At 44.4% G+C, this 19888-nt stretch overlaps 1 protein-coding gene across 9 annotated transcripts in view; it reads left to right on the top strand.

Moving 5' to 3' along the window:
- HOXB3 (homeobox B3) overlaps positions 1–19888 on the top strand; it is an 84424-nt gene that overhangs the window by 54428 nt on the left and 10108 nt on the right. For 5 of the 9 annotated variants that reach the window (XM_079949843.1, XM_079949846.1, XM_079949845.1 and 2 more), the window contains one exon: positions 10940–10990. The exons of 1 other annotated variant lie outside the window; for it this stretch is intronic. The gene's annotated coding sequence lies outside the window, so the exon portion shown is untranslated. Of the gene's footprint in view, positions 1–6221; positions 7210–10939; positions 10991–16450; positions 16514–16555; positions 19404–19888 lie in introns of those variants that run through there. 3 more of the 9 variants (XM_079949847.1, XM_079949848.1, XM_079949851.1) reach the window with 3 other exon arrangements.

Genomic DNA, 19888 nt, shown 5'->3' on the forward strand with positions numbered 1-19888 from the left:
CCCCCAGTCCTAGCTGGATCGAGAAAGTGAGGCGCTTCAAAGAGCTGGAAGGTGAAAGTCAGGCTGGGCGATTCCTCAGTTAGAAACAATAGCACAACTTGCAATAGGCAGGGAGCGCACAGAGCTGACAGGCAAGTCCAAGGGAAGATGGGAACCTCTCACGATACTCAGCTGAAGATCCCCCTACCCATTGTCTCCTTTGCTAACCAGCGGAGTTTCTTACGCCGCCCCGAGTGCTGCTATTTTACCCTGTCTGCTAGTGTAAACCTTTATGTAGTGCAATTAGACCAACACGGTGATTTTCATTAAATATGAATGGCGACAAGGAGGTGACTTCGAAGAGCCCAGGGGAAAAGCCAAGAGTCCCTTCCTTCCTTCCTTCCTTCCTTCCTTCCTTCCTTCCTTGAGATTTTAATCAAGAGACACTTCCCTTTCCTCTGCATATATGGGTTTGGATGGATGGTTTTCATCCATCCAAACTCATATAGAAGGAAAGATGGAAAGATGGAAGGATGGAAGGATGGGTGGAAGGAAAAAAGGAAGGAAGGAAACTAGAAAGATTTAGGGGGGGAGTGAGTTGGGGAGGGATATACGAAGGAGAAAAGAAAGGGGGGAATATATCCTAGTTGTTTTTAGAAAATCACATAATACTGTACCCTAAACATATGGACGTGGCATTATTAATACCCTCTCCCCTGTTAAATCATCCTGGCCCAGATTCCATCCTGATACGGGTTCTGCAGGGGGAACCCCCAGCGACCAAGCCCTCCTCTCCTCTTTGCTTCTGAAAGGGGCTCTTGAATGTTGGTGGGTGTGATTAGAGAGGTGGGATGGGGAAGCAATGCGCGGTAAACAGGATCGCTCCCATCCAGCTCTCCCTTTCTGGACACAAACTTCCCAAGTCCTTGCGGGGGGGGAGGGACTCTGGGTACGGACCTCGCAGGAACATAAGTGGTGGTGGTGTCAAAAAGGCTTCCGCACGCCAGGGAAATAGGAATGATTTCAGCAGTAGGGTACCCCTAAGCACATAGAGTTATATGCAACTAAGTTCTACTGAGAGCAGACCTATTGAAATCAGCAGACGGACGTTGGCTGTTAATTGCAGTGTCTCTACTCTGAGTAGGATGAACACTGAATACAACTCTTTGGCTTTTTAAGGAATGCCTTCTAAATTTCGGTGGACTTTACTTTCAAATGAAGAGGGTCCCGATCCACTGAAGGAGTCCTATGGGGGCTCTGGCGTAGCTCTTGTTTGTTTCAATGGGGTTGGAGAGCTTCTCGTTGGACTGTGCCAACTAGAAACTCGATACAGCTGTGTTTGTCATAAGTGAATGTGCGAGAGGTGCTGAAAACGTCCAGCGCCTGACACAATGTGAGATAATATAAGGACGACGACAGCAGCCCCAGCAACACTACTAGTCGTGGTCCGGACATTCCTTTTACCTTTCTATTATTTCGTTGTGATTCTTCAAACCAGTCGTATACTTATTTCTCTATCCTTCTCCCTCTCTGTTCCTTTCCTTCTTTCCATTGTATCGTCGTTTCCTTCCGATGCTCCCCTACACATCGACTTTACACTCTCTCCGTTGCTTCCCTTCCTCAAAGAAGACCGCATCAGTTTCCCCCTAGCCTAGATCTTTGTATTTGCTGAAGACCCAGCTTCATTAAATCATAACACATTTCCCCATTTGTGTTCATTATCGGTCTATTCATCGATCGAGGTAATATAATAACTTTGCTGCCGGAGTACTTTTCTACAAGCTGTATCAGAATGTGCAAAAAAAAAAAAATCGTTGCACTTTTCGTTTTGTGTTCTGTGCATATTTCTTTATTAACACGGTTGATCTCCAATATCTCAGAAGATTAGCAATATTGCTGGGGATGATAAACGTAGGAATGAGATAAATAATATTTCAGACCCTCTCTAATATATTGATTATTCCTCCCACACACACTTCTAAATTGCTTCTGCTACTTAGTTGTAAGTTTCTTTTCCTGTCATCGTCACGTCAGAATTCAAATCTATTCACGAAACGGGAGTTTCCTTTCTTATATTTCCCCTCACAAGTGCTTTATCCACAGAGAAATCTGTGGCGGTGAAATCCAGCGTGAAGCTCAGCGAGCACCATTGAAACGAATGGAGACCTCTTGAATGCCACCATTAAAACTAATGGGACCTCTTGAATGGGTCTTGAGTCCACAGGAGAACTTCCTTCTTGATCAACCAAGTGAATAGTGCTAATAGAGGGAAAAGCTTTTGTTTTTTAAATAGAAAAAGTATAGTTTGCTTTATATGATTTCTGGCTCCACATCGCCTTTAAATTCCAGTTGGACCCATGAAGGCGAACTCACTCTTGGATTTTGCCAATCCAGAACTCAGTTTCCTAGATTCTATGTCTGTTTTATCTAGAAACAGTTCTCACTGGTACCGATTACATTTTTGTGCAGTAACCGTACTTGGGATCTCAGCCTTATGCGCAGTTCCCACTATTTTTAAAATCAGCTGATGAATGAGCCTTCATTTTCTTTATATTCTGCATGCATCTGTTCTCCTAAGCTCAAAGTAAGTTGCAGCAACACTCCTTCCCTCCCACAATCTTCCAAACCATGGAACAACACTACGGATATATATTATAAATGAAACAACAACAGTCAATTGAAATCGAAATCTCAACTAACCAACCCCCCCCCCGCCCGCCAGTACCAGTTTTCACCCTAACAGGTGGTGTGGTGTAGTGGTTAGAGTAGCGGAATGAGAATAGCGCAGATCCAGATTCAAATCTCCACTTAAGCCTACTGAGCGGTTTCCCTCTCAGCTTCCCTACCTCATAGGGTTGTTGTGTGGATGAGAGGGGAGAACCTTGGAGGCCACAGGGAGGAGCTCTCAGGAAGAGCCAGCCAGACAGACAGACAGACAGACAGATATTCGCTAGTTAGGGCTACTCCACTTCCGCTTTATTTTTTAAGCCATTGACTCCTGTGGGTAACTTCATCCTGGTTTAGTGAACTCTAGAAGAATCGGGTTGCTATCAGTAATCCGATGACGCCTAGTCTAACTGGCAGACAACCTGGGGGGAACAAGGAGAGAACTTCCAGCGTTCACTGCCTCAAGGGGGAAAACAACATTCAAAAAATCCTGTGGCACCTTAAAGGCTAAACAGAGAGCTGGAGAACCTGTGGCCCTCCAGATGTTGTTGGGACTCCAACTCCCATCAGCCCCAGACAGCGTGGCCAATAGTCAGAGGTGATGGGAACTGTAGTCCAGCAACATCTGGACGTTCCCTACTCCTGAGCTAGCACATTGGTTATATCAAAAGTTTCCGTGGAGTACAGCCCACGAAAATGCTGTGATACATATGCTAACTTAGAATAACTATGGTACTCTTTGTTCCAATTAACATGTCTGCCCCTCTGGAATAGCATAAGGCTTCAACCCTGTAGACCCTTACCTGGGAATAAGTCCCACTGGACTTACTCCTGAGTAGACATGCCTAGGATTATACTGCTAGTGGAGGGAATGTTGTATTACCGATACATTGCCAATGCAATGTGCACTCCAATAAACTGTACGCAAAAGGTTCCTTTGCTGTGAACTGCCAAAGATTCTGTCTCCGTGCACCACTAATCGGTTTATCCCGAGTGATCATTTTTACAAAGGGTTATAAAATTTTAAGGCGAAAGGCTCTGTTCTCGTAAATTTAATTCTTGGAGGTTTTAATCAAGTCAAGTCAAAGGGATATTGGAACGGTGGGTCCCTTAAGGCCATATTTGCCAACCCTGAGGCTCATTGTGTAACAACCCCATTTTTACCTCCCTAGCAAACCGACTCACACATAACAGAGCGAGGAAGCCCTACAGCATAGCGGAGAGACCAGGTTCTCCAATGCCGAAGGCGCGAGCGGGAACAAAGAGAGGAGGGTGGAGTTCACGCATGACGCTGAAAGCTCCCCGGAAACTCTCACGCTATTTGTATCCACGAGGGGATGTTGCTAACGCGAGCTAGAAAAGGGAAGAGTCACGCTAGCTCGCGAAAGCATACCGATAAAGTTCCCGTTCTGCAAATCAGTATCCCTGACGGCTAAGCAAGCAAATCCAAACTAAATGAAACAACCCGGGCAGCCCGATTTTAAATGCATTTATATCCCGCTAGTTAACTATATGGGTATATTTTGGATGTAACACCGGACTTACTTCTAAGTAAATCTGTTTAGGATTAGGCCACTAGATTGATTAACTTGGAGCGCAGTGGCGACTTTACTTTCAGCGCAATGGTGTGGAGTGTGTGTTGATTTACTATCCATAAAGGACCTTACATCCAAGTAGGGCTACATAAATTTCATGACTAAAGTTAGGCCAACTAGTAGATCTGACATCTGGAATATACACAGCCCTCCGTGTAAGCGAACCCCATTCATTTAAGTGGAGCAGACTGCCGCGCAATGAATATAATGACTTCGGTGTAATGCAGAATATAACAGTATACAGCTATGTACCATTCATAAATTCATTGGGCGTGAGCCAACAGGAAGTTCTCCTGCGCAAATTCCACTGAAATGAAAATAAATGAATTCTAATCGTTTCAGTGAGACATTTTTAAGTAACGTCAGATTCAGGTACTGGAGGGGAAGGCAGATTACTTTGCCTCATATAATGCTCTCGTGATAAATATAAATATAATTGAGTCATTACATTTATCATGTTATAAGCAGAACAGGTTTTGTGTACTTTGGATTACATTAAGCATATGCATTTAGGGGTGCTGTGGTGTTAGAAAACAGTGAATGGGGTAGCAAGTTCCAGCAGTGGCTGCATTGCTAAAATATGCTGTGTACAATCCACTGGGAAGGTCTCCTGAGCACCTCTCCTTGAGATGAAGGTTCCCATTCATTTCAATGAGATTTGGCCAGAGAACTTCCCCCTGTATTTCCCTCCACTAGACATCAGAATTGGGGGTGCACACTGAAATCATTTGGGGAATGGATTGCTGGAAATTGAAATCAATGGAATTTACTTTCGGGTAATGTTATGTGGGTCTTCTCGAGGAATTTGCTATTTAAAAGAAAAAAGAACAGTTGGTTAAAATAATGCAGGCGTTCATCTTATTTTCGAGAACTCTGGAGATAAAAATGTCACAGACGTTAAAAAAAAAATACAGCTTCTGCAACGTGTCCACTTTCAGCAGGGATTACTGAAAACAAAACGAGGCGGGGTGGAGAAGGAAAGAGAGGAAATACGTCCACTGCTAGACTTTTTCAGAGGGACCACAAGCGCTTGGAATCAGTGTCTCGTTCACCTCCCTCTGCTTCCTTGTTGAAGAAAGGCAAATAGTAAGAAAATGTTGGTGTCTGGCTGAGAATTATCAAACGCTTGCTAAAACGCTGCAATACTAACCCATGCCGTAGAACGAAGCCAGTCCCATTGAACAACATAGGACTCCCTTCCGAATAAACATTTCCAGGACCATAAACTGGATAGACATGTGCGCGCACAACCCCAGCGCGTACCCGCGCAGGCGTTCTGAAGCGTAGAACCGACCCTTTATAAAAGGAGAGTGTTATTTCATGTCATATTGTGGAGATGCATTTCTTTTTACATTTAAAAACAAAACAACAACAAAAACTTCGGCTATTAGCTATTCCCAGGGGGTCAGAAAACTCCGGGAGACATGTTGAAAGGGCGGATCAGCCAGGCATGAATGAAAAAGGGACCATGTTCACACCGGATGGGTTCCAAAAATGGACGCGATGTGGGAATCCCTAGCACAGGAAAAACCGAAGGCTAAAGCGACCTAGCTTTACCAAAAAGGGCTCGTTCTTTGTTAAAAGGCCAGTGTCCCTGAGCGCTTGGTTTCCAGACAGGATCCAGCGCCAGCTGCAGGCAACTGTAGATAGCGTGGGATGAGGAGGGGGAGGCCGCCTCCAGATTCCACGTGAATTTATTCCTTTGTTCCTGGCTCTGCTACCACCCAAAGGCTACCGATCTCAAACGACTTTCAGCGCAAAAGCCAGCAATTCCAGGCCAATCTTTGCCAGATCGTGGTGCCAGGTAGAAAGGGAGGGAGGTTCACAAATAATAGCGGGACGGGAAGACATCTAGGATATAGACGATAAAACAAGGGATGATGGAAAGGGTGAAAAGTGAAGACACCAGTAAGGGTTGAGTTGGGTTACTTGTAGAAAAGGAACGGGGGGTGGATACGAAAAATATAATAGATTAATGGATTAATGGATGGGATTAAAGCTGGAGGAAGGCACGCCACGTTTGGCAAAGATCTAAGGACAGGGGGAAAGATGCATGGGTGGATAGACGGAGATTTTGCTAAAGACCACGTTAAAATGTCATGCAAGGCCGTTCCCATTCGCAATGACCTTTTCTCAGCTCCTTACCTTTCCGTGTTTAAGCATAAAACCCGTAGCGATTTGCTATTTAAAACAGCCAACAGTAACAACATTTTATTTGAACCCTCTTGGTTTTTATTTTATTTTTATTTTATTTTAACAAAGAGAGATATCTCAGTTAGCCTTTGCTCTTTTTCGATCCTTTTTTATTCCCCGCGTGAGAGACTGCTGAGGAAGAGAAGGGGGGGTAGGACATATGGAATCAATTTCGTATCCTGACGTTGAGAACCAGCCAATTCCTGTTGGTCTTTTAAAACCAGAATCCATTTGGTCCCTCTCTATCTGGCACCTCTTGTCAGTCAGTAGGATCCCCCCTCTTGCAACATTTTAAAGTCTTTATAAAGAGAAACAGCCTCGCTTAGAAACGAGAGAGGCTTTCCTCCTCCTTTTCGGAGGTGGAGGGGGGGTGGCAGAGGAAGAGAGCATTGTTGTCCCATGAAAAAGTATTCCGTGTCTTCGTCTTGCTGCAGAATATCTTTATTTCATTATTATTTTTGCTCTCCCTCCGTGACTCGGAAACCATTGTATTTTTCCTTCTGTCAAGTTGGAATCCAAGAGAGGCCCCCCCGCCCCCGTTCCTCAAAAAAATAATTTAAAAAAAATCAAAGCTTCCTTGCGGTGGAAAACCGACCCCCCCCCAAAAAAAGCCTCAAGACAAACCTTAGCAGCAAAATCTACAGAGCTACAGTCAAGTAGTTCTTCCCTGTCTCTCTGTGTCCTTCTCCCAAACTGGCTTCCTTCGAGTTCCTCTGAACCTCGTGAGCCGCCTTCGATCTTCCTGCTGAAGTCGTTTGGTTGAGAATCGCTGCAGGTAAGAGGGATTAATAATAATGATGATGATAATGATAATGATAATGATAATGATAATAATAATAATAATAATAATAATAATAAAAGAAACGACAAGACAGATCAAAACAAATCCCAAACCACTATACAACTTCGTCTGATCCTAGCATAGGAAATTCCGGGGGCCGTTGAGATTTAATTAATAGCTCTGACAAAGCTTGGGAAGGCGTCCATTGGTCCGCTGGAGTTCTAGCTTGAAGCACAGCCCCCCCCCTCCCCAAAACATCACCACCACTCTCAGAAACTAGTCCTGTAGCTTGACCAGAAAAGGCTGGGATATAGTAAACAAATAATATTAATGATCTCCTGATAATGGTTGGATACTGGGAGTCCAATGCAAATAAAATCAAGGGGAGGCAGGTTGCTTCTTCCAAACCTGATGTTTGGACCAAATAGGTCCCCCCTCCGCGCTTGCCGCCCCTCCCAGGCCACATTTGTTAAAGGTTTAACGCCTCTGGGTTGTTTGAAAGGGAAAACTACAAACGCTTCTTTAAGGGAGGGGAAGCCTGGTGTTAAACAGAGAGATGTGATTTATAGTGTTGAGAAAGTTGTGTTTATTTGAGGTGGCTCCTGTCACGACCAGCCTTTTCCTAGAAGACCAAATCTGTATCCCTTCCCTTTTCTCCCTCTCTCCTCCCCCCCCCCGTTTCTTTTATGTTTGTGAGTTGTAGTTAACAAATATCTTACCGGAGTGTGAAGCAAGCAGTGTTAAGTCTCCACAGAACCAGCAATGTAAAACAAAGCTTGCGGTTTTACCTTGTAGGGGACCGCCTTAGTCTTTCAGAGACATCTTACCAGCTTGTTTGTCCTCGCCGTCGTATTTTGCAATGCACACATTGTTTGGCCTTTGCAAAATGTGGGGGTGCACCCTTAACCTGGACTGAAACCCCACCGAACACAATGAGGCTGCAGTCCTATACCCCCTAAACAGGGAGTAACCTCCATTGAACTCAGTGGGACTTGCTTCTGAGTAGACATGTATAAGATTGCACTGTGGGGTTTATCTCAGAGGAACAATGCATAGAATCGGGCTACCTGATTTCAATCTATTGCAGAGAGGAGTGAGTCCAACCGAACTCAAGGCAGTTTCTTCCAGGTAAACATGGACTGTTTGGACTATTTTATTCTTTCCAGAGTTTCATGGTAAAGAATGCAGTCCGCATTCTATAGAAATAAAGGGCAAATTTCTCATACACTTGAATGGCTGTACTTCTTTTTGTGTTTTTTAAAAATGTTTTTAATGCTCTTAGACCAAAGGAGGGAAGGGACTCTTTCATCAAACTGGTCCTTCCTTTCTTCTTTCCTTGTTCCTTACAATTGCATCTGACATAAGAATTCTTCTTATGTTAGGAAGCCAGGGCTTTTTTCATTCTGCTGAGTCTTGGGAAGCAGAGGTTACAGTCAAACTTACACACCAAAAAAATAAAAATAAAAGGGGGGAGGGTGAAATAGATAAAGGCACTATTGCTGACAGTACAAATATGTTCTGAGTTCAGGATGGCGATGTTAATAACTCAGTTCCTGGGACCAAACCCCAGCTATAAACGTACACTTTTTTTATTAAAAACAAACAAAACGCCACCCCAATGTCTAATATTTCCTCCGGCAAAGTAATGCCATATTGGAAGAGAGCAAGAACTCTGCTCTCTGAGCGCCTCCCTTCCCTGAAAATTGCTTTGCATTAAATTTCCTCAGCTCCAGAATCATCTTCCTTACTCGCCTCCAGCTAAACTTGATTAAAAAAAAACTGCTTGATGCGTTGACAGATGAAATCCAAGAGGAAACCACAAGGCCCTTAAGTGACCCTAATTTAATCGATTTTATCATAAATCATCAACTTGATGAAGAACCAAAGTTTTCATTGAAGGAAATTGATATTAATGGAGTGGCTGCTTCTTTAATTCAGATGTTGTTTTCCACCAGTTCGAAAACAAACTCAGTTGGCATTCTCTGGGCAACTTCTATGGGAATCATGTTGGGTTGCTGTTGTTATTTTAATTATCTTAATTAGGACAGGTTAGGTAGCGACGTGCCAAAGAACCACAAGGAGCCTCTTGGACTTCAGCAAGGTTCCATTAGAGCATTGAGGATCTATCTAGACTGTGGTCAGATTTTAATGAATGCAGCACCAAATACCAAACCACTTGCCTCCGATAACCCACCAGATCGGAAACGTCTGTCTTCAGAAAGAGCAAGGATGGTGGTTCCCTATCAGCTATTCATCATGCTACCTACCTGTTTGGGAATTGGAGAGCCAACGAGAGAGAGAAGGCTATTTGGCCCATAGTTTATAATATAATGATTGCGAATTTCCAAAACGCATTTTTGAATGTGTCAAGTCCTTGCGTTTACAAGTAGATCTGCAAGCACATCCCCATCCCAAGCAATGACTTAAAACCAAAGCTCTAAGTCATGCCCCACAATACTGCTTTTGAGGGCCTGTTAAACATTGGCCGCTTTCACAATTCTTCATCTTGCAATTAAAAATTAACTCTAGGCTTCAGCTCTATGCCCGTCTGTTATGGATGCCTAAGCCCCAATTAGCCTTTAGGTATGCTGATGAATGCCATAGATCAAAGAGCCTTGGAGGGTTTCAGTAAAGCAGGAAACGGGACAAGGAAACGGCTGGTTAATATGTGAAACCTAATATATCTAAGGGTGGATGAAGAAAACGCAACAGAATGGCATTCCCAATCCTACACGCCTCTACGTGGAATCAAGTCCCACTAATTGTACTGCAACTTAGCTCCATGGAGATGGCTGGCATCCCCAAATAGAGACGGGGGTGCAAGCAGGAAGAAACTACTTTGGGATAAAAAGAGCAGATAGCCACCTTCAAACGGGTTTGAGATGGTGTCTTTCAATGCAAAGAGATGCTTTTAGAGTAAATGGCTAGAGACCAATAGGTTATCCCTTTACAGTGGTACCTCAGGTTAAGTACTTAATTCGTTCTGGAGGTCCGTTCTTAACCTGAAGCACCACTGCACAATTTCTGTTCTCATCCTGAAGCAAAGTTCTTAACCTGAAGCACTATTTATGGGTTAGCGGAGTGTGTAACCTGAAGCGTATGTAACCCAAGGTACCACTGTATAGGAGAGGAGTGCTTATCTGCCACCTCAGAGGCCTGTCTCTCTCATTCCATCCTACCCTTTCAGTCTTTTCCTGCCTATTAATTATGTAAACCTGTTTATTACCATTCATGGCACCTTCCAGTACCGCGGCTGCTGGGCAATTACAAGCTCCAATAGTGTGCTGAGCGCTTCACAGAACACCCAAATTGCGCAGTCTCTGACAGCAGATTCTTAGCAATATCTGCTACCATACAGTAAGCCACTCTGTACCTCCTTGTGTATGAAGCAGAACCAAAATGCCAAGGAGGATTGTGTCCCTCTTTTCGCTCCTCCCGCTCCCCCGCCCAAAGTTAGTGATGGTAGATGACTCCGCTTGTTGTGGTTATATATTTAACTCCCACCCCCTTCTCGAACTTTATGATGTTATGACGGAACTCGAAGTGAAGGAAAGGGGAGGGGGGACACTCCTGCTCCATAAAGTTTGACTAGAACTCGGGTATTTGCCTGCGCCTGCCTTTTTTTGCCATTTGGCAAGTTTCCAATATAAGAATAGCTGGCTGCAGCCTCAGAAGGGAAGCCTTCGCCTTGCCTGAAAATATTTTTCTTTCTCTTTTCTTGTAGGCGCAGTTTCGCTCTGTGGTATCCAATCGTCATCTTCCTTCCCAGACAGAAGTAAGTGGATTCTAAATTAAAAAGTTGTGAACTGAGAGAATTATAGCTTGGCTCCCCCGCTTTTTTTTAACGGGGTGAAATCCTCTTTCTGCTGCTGAGATCAGGGTCTGCTCTCCAGGCCACTGACCTCCAAAAAAGCCCCAAAGGCTGAAGGATAGAAGTGATGCGCATGAATAGGAATCTGTTTTCTCACCCGTTTCCTCTCCCCTTTTGCATGCATGACTCTGAATAGTGTATTTTCATGCCAAAAGAGAGATTATCTGAAACTTATTGACGACGCCACCCGCTCCACCAGCAAGCAAACTGTCTTCATTACATTTATCACCTGCTTGAAGCTGCAATCTGATATACCCTCTTCCTTTGGACCATTGAAATCAGTGGGAATTTGCTCGGAAGTAAACATGCATAGGATTGCGCGGTAAATCAATGAAGAGGGGTGGAGTCTTCACTTTAGTCCCCATCCACCACACAATCCACTTCCCAGCTAGGAAAAATAGCCAAGGCCTTAAATATGTTTACGTGGAAGTAAGTCCTACTGAATTCAATTGGCCTTTCCTAGTAAGCACGACTAAAATTGTAGCGTTGCTGAGGAGCTAATCAAGTTTTATCTGCCCTGAATGACGTTCTGCAGAAATTATGCGGAAGTAAGGTTTTCAAAAACGCTACACGGGCTCCCAGGGAAGCGCTATTTTCTCTCAATTGACGCTGCTATTAAGAGGTCGAGCGTTGGTGTCGAACTGGGCCTCCTCCACGCCAGCTCAGAGCAGCTTTCTAGTAAACCAGGAAGTGCTTCTGCCTGCTCCCACGGTTATCTCCGGCCAGGAAGAGATAACAACACTGAAAATTTGAATGGGGGGGGGGAGGAGGAGGAGGGTGAAGGAGGGACCGCAGGGTGTCGCGTATGGAAGCTGCAAAAAAGATTGGTTGCTACTCAACTAAGTTTTACTCAGAGTACGTCCATGGAAATTAAGGGGTATGACTAAGTTAGGACCATTACTTTTAATGGGACTACTCTAAGTAAAGCTTCCTTGAATGCCATCCATTCTCCCCTTTCCTCCTTCCCGATTTTTTCTCCTTTCCCCCCGGAACACATAGATCCAAGTAATAAAACTCGGTAGCAAGAACCTAATAAGTTTGCCAGCGTGAAGTTAATCAGGTGGGAACAGTAAGGTGCGAGGTGTAAGTATTTTAAGAAAACACAGAAAGAGAAATTTGAAAATGGCCACGTCCTGAAAGTATGGTTCAGTCCTTTATTTCGTAATTCGAAAGAAAGACAATGCAAGAGGTCAGCTGCCTAGTATCTCAAGGTCCCGCCCACACGAACACTTCATGTGAAGTAGGTCCTACGGTGTCCAGTGGCTCTTACTTTCAGGTAACCGCATAGGATTGCAGCCTTAGCAGTAAATAGCATTCAGAATCAGCTTGTGGTCAGGTTGTCCTTCTGCTTAGACAAGAAAGCCCTCGCATTTGATACGAAACACGTTCCCTGGTAGCAAATCCCCTTGAAAATGTAGTTTCCATGGAAATCCAGATGCACGTTTCTGCTCGGGGAGAGTTACTCAGGTTCTCTGATCTTCCTCCTTTTTAAATATGTGCTGGACTGTTCCGTACCAGTCAAGCGCGCCCACGCCTCCCCTCTCCAGCCGCCCCAACTGCAGAACAAGACCCAGGGACCACTTACCCAAGACAAAGTGCCCCCCAGAGAGTGGAGCACAAAACAGACTGGGATTGTGTGTGTGGGGGGGGGGGGTTCTCTCTTTCCTTCCCCCTTTTGGCTGGTGTTGTTGTTTATGTTTTGTACTTTGGAGGCAATTTAAAGCTACTTCCGTTGATTGACCATTAATCCGGTGAGTTATTAGGCTTCTAAACCAAAGGTCGTGGGGGAGAAAGAGTTACAATCCATCAAGGGAAACAATCGGATAGAGAGATGCTGGTTTATCCTGAGTAGCCGCATGGGTAGAGTTTGCGTGCACGTGTGGCTATGAGAGGATTAAGGAGGAGGAGGGAGAATGTTAACCACACACTTATTTGGATGTGCATTTCGTTAAGTCAGATGCACTTGCACCCAAACCAAGTTCTTTAGAACTGAAGTTCTCTTAAACCTGCTCCCATGCAACAAGGGAAGACATCTTAGGATACAAATCCCTAAAACAAACAAAACAAAAACAGATAAATATTGTAGTAAGTACTGCTGGCTTCCGGGGAACATTTCCCTGTGCACTTATGACAGAACAATAGGGTTTGCTCAATATATTTTGCCGCCTGAGGTATAACAGCAAATAGCACTACTTCCCACAATCACCTCCCCCCGTCAGGTACCCAAGATTGGTCAGGGTGTTTTGGCAGCTGAAGTAAAAAAGAAGAAGAGGAAGAACAAAAACTCCCAGACAGTGAAAGTACTAACAAAAAGAACCCAATAACAATATATAACATGACTAACAATGTGATGCCCTTTTGTGACACCCAAAATCAACTGTCTGGGGTGGCTATCTCGCTTTCCCTAATAGTTGGGCCATAAACAACAGGTTTTACCCAACTCTCCATCAGGAAGCTCTATGTCTATATAACTTATACAAAGTTTTAGAGCCATAAGCACAAATATGCATTCCATAGATGACTACATGGATAGATAGATTAAAAACAACTATAGCTACAGTGAAGCATCACTGGTGTTAAATAAAATAAACAAGGTTTGTAGAGAATTTCTATACAAAAGGACCCATATAAAGATTTCTCGTCCTACAACAGCTTTGGGGAAGCTTTTTCAGTCCACATCTTTCGCTGGCTTCTGGGCAACCAGAGACCACATGCCAGTACTGGGAGGGGCCAGAGACAAATGTGGGTGGAGCAATGAATGCAAATGTTACCTTTGTGTTGATGTCTGATTTCTACACACATTCACTCAGCCTTATTCATCCTCCATCAAGGCAAGCAAGAGCCATTATCAGAGTTCCATAATACATTCCAGCCAGGCAAGAATACGAGGAGGGTGGCAGGCAGGGCTGTAGAGATGGCTGTGGCCTGGGGAGAGCCCCAAGGGCCAGGTAAAGATATATAGAGGGCCACCTAAGGTCTGAGGTTACCTGCCCCTATTCCATAATATGCGACCACTACTGGTAGCCTTGATTTCCACAGCAGAAAGGGAAGACAAAAACGTAATGGCTGGTTGGTTGGTTGGTTGGTTGGTTGGATGAATGGATGGATGGATAGACAGATGGACAGACAAAACAGTATTTCTGCAATAAATAACAACAGTATTAAGTAATGCCATCAGGCCACATAGAAAACCTTATGTTTAAGAAAATACATAAAGACGACCAGAAAACACTACCAAACACTAGAATGGGAGAGTTTCTGTCTTTTTGCTGCTTTTCCATCTTTTTGGTGGGTACTGGGCAGAAACTTTACCCCATTAAAATAGACGGATTTTGGTGTGTGGCGAGGAAGTTTTATCCTTCCTGAAGGCACTTTCCCCTTTCCTGTAGGATTTTATGTCTTTTAGACTTGGATTGCTGCACTTCTGCCCCCTATCCAACGGCTAACACCACTTATGGGGCTGTCTTGGTGACCCACCACCCTGGCGTGCTACCCCTGCCCTCCAAAAGCCAGCAGCCGAGATTTAAAAAGATGGGAAAGACATCTCCCTGAAGGTGCTCAGGACCACTTCACACGTGCATTTTATGCCACTCAATGTCTTATCATCATACTAAGGCAAAACTGGATGACTCGCAGCTGAACGTGCAAACTGTAGTTAATGAACTGCGGCAGCAGTAGCAGGTTAGCAGAAATCGTTTTAGTAAGCTGCCTTCATTTGCTTTGGCCTAATTTTGCTGCCACTAGGTTTATTCACTGAGTTCTAGAAGCGTGAGAATATTATTATTATTATTATTATTATTATTATTACTACTACTACTACTACTACTATTATTAGCTGCTAGACTTCTCACACATAGAAACACTTCACAATGAAACAAAACAAACAAAAAAGCAACAACTTTATTTATGATGCAAAGAACGAATAATTTAAACTCAGAGCCAGAAATAGCACACCGATGATTGCAAGTGGTATAAGTGGCCCGGTGCCAGCTCGGTGGCCGTTCATAGGGGCGGGCGCCTCTAGGAACAACAAGAAGCAGGCGGAATGAAGCTGGAATTATTGCCAAAGGCCGCAGAATTGAGATGGGGGCAGCTGGGGCCTCCCGGGCGTGATTTATATTCCAGAGGTTCTGCGACATGCAGGGATACCGTTCGGGGAGTGTTGGTGTGTGGTTAGCGGACGTTTTTATTGCAGATTAATAATATTAGCATTCAGAACGGAAAACCGGGTTATTAGAGCCAAGGAATGTTTCCCCAAACGAAAATATTTTTAAATGATCTCTCCCTCTCCCTCCCTCTCGTTTTCTCCCCTAAACCAAAACCTTACCCAAGCTTCAGTGATAAATCTCAAAGCAGTTCGCCTTCCACAAATCCTCGGTTAATTGTTTGGCGAATTCGCTTTCTCCTTCGGCCCATTTTGTTCGCCTACACATGAGAATGCCAGACACCATCTGACTACCCTTCTGAATCTTACTAGACCTCGGTGCGATTAAAGTTGGGATCTCCGGCAGGCTTTAACTTGAGAGCAATAGCCCCTGTTTATATGCGTTGGGTTCGTGTGTGCCCTATTGCAAAGACTCAAAGACTCAGAAGGACCTGTGTGTGTGTGTGTGTTGTGTGCACACGTACTCGTTTGAAAATAAGCGAGGCTTACTTGCAGGTAAATGAACTGGGGTTGCTTCTCCCTTCTCTCGGACCCGGCCCCTCGCGAATATACTGCCAAAGTTTAAAAACCACGACTTGCTAAGCATATAAGAAATAAAATAAATGGATCTGGATATTCCTCCTTTGTTAGGTAATTCCTGTTATTTTAATCGAAGGACATTAAGTTCACCAACAGGAAAAAATAAACCCGTTAACTCCTCACCCACCCCCAAACCGCGGGAAACCGTACCCTAACAACGTTAGAGAACATCACAAGCCTCTTGCTAACAACACCCTCTCCCCAATCGGGCAAGAGAACCCTCTCTCAGTCCAGCCTGCAAGGAAATATTCGGAACGAAATGCCTCCTAAATGCGTGCTTGCGCGCCTATAGTATGGCTCTCCTGTGTCCATGCATCATCTTTAACTTCGGTTGACTCCCAGCACACACATGTAAGCGTTAGCTGGCAACTTTTAAAGTGAGCGAACGACGGTGGTAAAGACCTGGGTCCTGTTGGCGAATCCGGTAGGAGTGTTTGGACAGTGGTGTTATGGAACGGAGAAGGCTATTTTTTACCCAGAGTGATTTATTTGCCTCCTGTCCCAAACTTATCTGTTTTTACGTTCTAGACTTTTACTAAACAGTCCAACACGCCCCCCCTTTCCCCTCTCTCTGTATGTGTCTCTCTCCCTCTCCTTCTCTTGTTCTCTCTTTTAAACAGGTCCCCTTCTTTTTCAAACTGTACTTCTCCATTATACCTTCAGGACCAGCAGCCTAGGAACTGGTGAGTTTTAAGAAAACACCACTAACCTATTGTGGGTCCAGCAGCAGCCCCTATCTCATACCAGTTTCAGAAAGACCTTAAGGATTTATTCAAGGCCTCTCTCTCTCTTTTAAACAGAAAGTTTGATACTTTACATTCTGCAGTTAATCGATTTGCTTTCTACCCTGGTCTTGTTTTGAGCCTCTATTCCATGCATCGTAGTCCTCAGCATGTAAGTCAGAAGGACACGACCTGGTATGTTCAATGGGACTTACTCCCTAGCGTTTAATGTCAGCCTTATATAGAGCAATACTTCTCGGATGTAACCCACACTGAATTCAACGGATTTTACTCCCAGGTATATACGCATGGGATTGCAGCCTTAAGTCTTGGAAGGACTAAAAGGACAGTAGACCTGGAAATTCAAAAAGAAAGTATTAAATACTCACACAATGCTACTAATTCGTTTTTTAAAAAGAAAAAGAAAAGAAAGGGAGTGTTTATGCCAATAAAAGTGCTTGCCCCTTCTGAAAGTTATGTTTACCATCCGTGGAGGCACTACTTATTGTCCAGCAGCAGACTTCTAAGTTTCACCCGGAGAATTCCACAGGACGTGTTTTGCCAGTGAAGTTCTTCTTGAATATCATGGTTCAGTTGAGCGCACAATCTCAGGATGGTCTTCCAAAGCAGAAAATAGCCCACCATCGCATGCAGATCTAGGATTTCTTTTCATAACTCATAAAAAAGCCAAAGTGGACAGGAATAAGGTAGCATTGTCCGGGTGGATAAAGTCACTTGCAATTTTAGGCATGAGAGACAAAGTTAGGTCTGAAAAGTTAAGTGAAAAAGTTTTTCCCAAACAGGACCATTCTCAAAGATGGGGAGCACTAAGAACATCCCAAGAAAGGAATGAGCCAATTCCAGAGTCCACTCCCTTTCTGAATGCCAGTTTCCCCTTGATTCAGCAATTACCCCCTTCAAGGTAGAGGTGCAAAAAGAAGGAGGGGGAGAGAATAACAATAGCTCTCAATTTCCCTTCTTCCTCTGCCTCGCACGCACGCACCCAAAAATGTGCAGACACCTCAACTTCTTCCTCCCACACTCAGTTTGTAGCGGCAGCTCCCTTTCAGGTCAGCAGCAAAAGCAGAGCGAGTACGTTTTTGTCTTGGCAAGTAAAGCTCCTTGTGTTATGAGCAGGGTCATAAATCTTGAGTGACTTAAAGAGACGTCATCTATCTATCTATCTATCTATCCATCTATCTATCATCTATCTAATGTTAAATAACTTCCCTGTGTCAGGTGAACTTATCACATTCCTGCCCCAATCACAGTCGCTTGCAAGTAAAATCCCAATAAACCGAATGAAACTTTGCATCCCAAATGTTGAGCATAACACGATGAGAGGTGCCGGAAATGTAGATCAGTCAGTCTTTCTTCTTCCTTCCTATGTGTGAACGCTTGCATTATGGGTGACATCTGACTAAGCCATACTCAGAGTAGACCTATTGACATCAATGGACTTTTACTAATTGAAGATTTCAGCAGGTCTGCTCCGAGTCTGACGTGCTCGAATGTAACCCATAATGCATACACAACGTGAGCATTCAGGGAACCAATAGCACTCAACCAGGTTAAGTATATAAACTTTCTAAAACTTTCCCTTTCATGTCGCCCAAAAGGTTTGTAAAACTTTTCAGGGAGATGTTCTCAAGAGCTGTTGTTTGTTTTGTTGTTTTTAAAACGCTGCTTTCTTTCGCCGCGTCTGCCCCCCCCCTCCCCGCATATGCTTGTCATAATAATTAAGTCATATCAGAGGGTTGTGCAATCCATTTTGTCCAGGGAGGGGTATAATGGAGGTCTGAGAGAGTTATCCCCCGCTTACTCTGCTGAAGGAAATGGGGGGGGGGGAGAGACAGAGAAAGAAAGAAAGAAAGAAAGAAAGAAAGAAAGAAAGAAAGAAAGAAAGAAAGAAAGAAAGAAAATCTGCCTCTGTTCCAAAGATTTATTAGCATAACTTGACACCTAATTGCGAAGCACGTGAATCAATGCAGCTTTTGCTATCCTGCTAGGCCTCTGTCCGCCACCTCTCTATTTGCATATTTCCTTTCCACTCCTGACGGCGTCAGGAAGCAACCTTGGCGTTTGCCCAAGCCCTCCCAAAGCTGGAGGGAGACGGGGGAAAAACCACCCCTCCGTTCCCCCCGCCCCCAGAAACGAAATCTCTACATCTCTCTCTCCTGAATCCCTCCTCAACCCCTCCCCCTCCCGCGCTTTCTTGTTTTAAATTGCCCGGTTTAACAAAAATAATAACTGGATGTTATTATTATGTCATTTAAATCTCAGTCTAAGCATTCCTTGTCGAGGATTTCATTTCAGCTATTCTTTCTGTTTCCCCCTCCTCTGTACCCTCTCTCTCTCTCTCTCTCTCTCTCTCTCTCTTTCTCTCTCTCTCCCTCTCTCTCCCTCTCTCTTGCCTTCTGCTGTTAAGCCAGAGGCCATTGTTAACCGTGAGCAGGGCGTACCAAGACTATAGGGCAGCCACAATCAAAGGATTCCCTATACATCTTTGGAAGGCTGTCTAGCATCTTGTGGTTCCTACCTCTTCTCACCTTCCCCCCCCCCCGCACTCCTCCCCAAACGGATTGAGAAAGAGAGAGAGAGGCGAGAGAGAGAGAAAGAGAGAGAGAGGACCCGAGCATCCCTCACCGTAAGCTCCTATAGAGATGTCCCCCCTCCTTTTGGCGTTATGACCGGATTTCTCTCTCTAGATATTCCTTGAACATTAAAAAAAAAAAAAAAACCAGCACGGGAGAGGAATGGGGGGAGCTCTCCTCGCTTATTGATTGCGTTGCTTGCTGGCTGCGAAAATATATTATGTCTGCTCGCCGCGCTGCTCTCGTCAGAGGCTAAGGTAAGGTGGACCGAAATAGGCTATCAGTTTGTGAATGGCGGAGACCGTGTCTCCATGATTTATAGCTGTATGACTCGCATCGCGGTTCATGAAGAGTTCACAAGCTTTAAGCTTCCTTCCACGCAGCGTCTCTCTCTCTCTCCTCTCTCTCTCTCACTCTCACCCTCTCTCTTCTTCTTCTTCTTCCCCCCTCCTTCCCTCCCCTTCTTTCTACCCCCCTTTTCCCCCTCTTTTTGCTATTCTCCCCCTTCTATTTTCCTCCCCCTTTCTCCTTCGCCTTTTCATCTAGAACGCTTTCTTTCTCTCTCTTTGACGTGGTGGAGGATTCCCCCCCCCCTTTAATTTTTCAAGGGGGAAAGCTCTAAATGTAGTGAACAATTTGCTGTGAACTGGAGAGTTGTCCGGAACCCCAGATGATTATTATTATTATTATTATTATTATTATTATTATTATTTATTGCCTTTGCCCTACTATGGAGAAATGC

The sequence above is a fragment of the Podarcis cretensis genome (genome assembly GCF_951804945.1).
Source record: "Podarcis cretensis genome assembly, chromosome: 13".
Classification (NCBI taxonomy): Eukaryota; Metazoa; Chordata; class Lepidosauria; order Squamata; family Lacertidae; genus Podarcis; species Podarcis cretensis.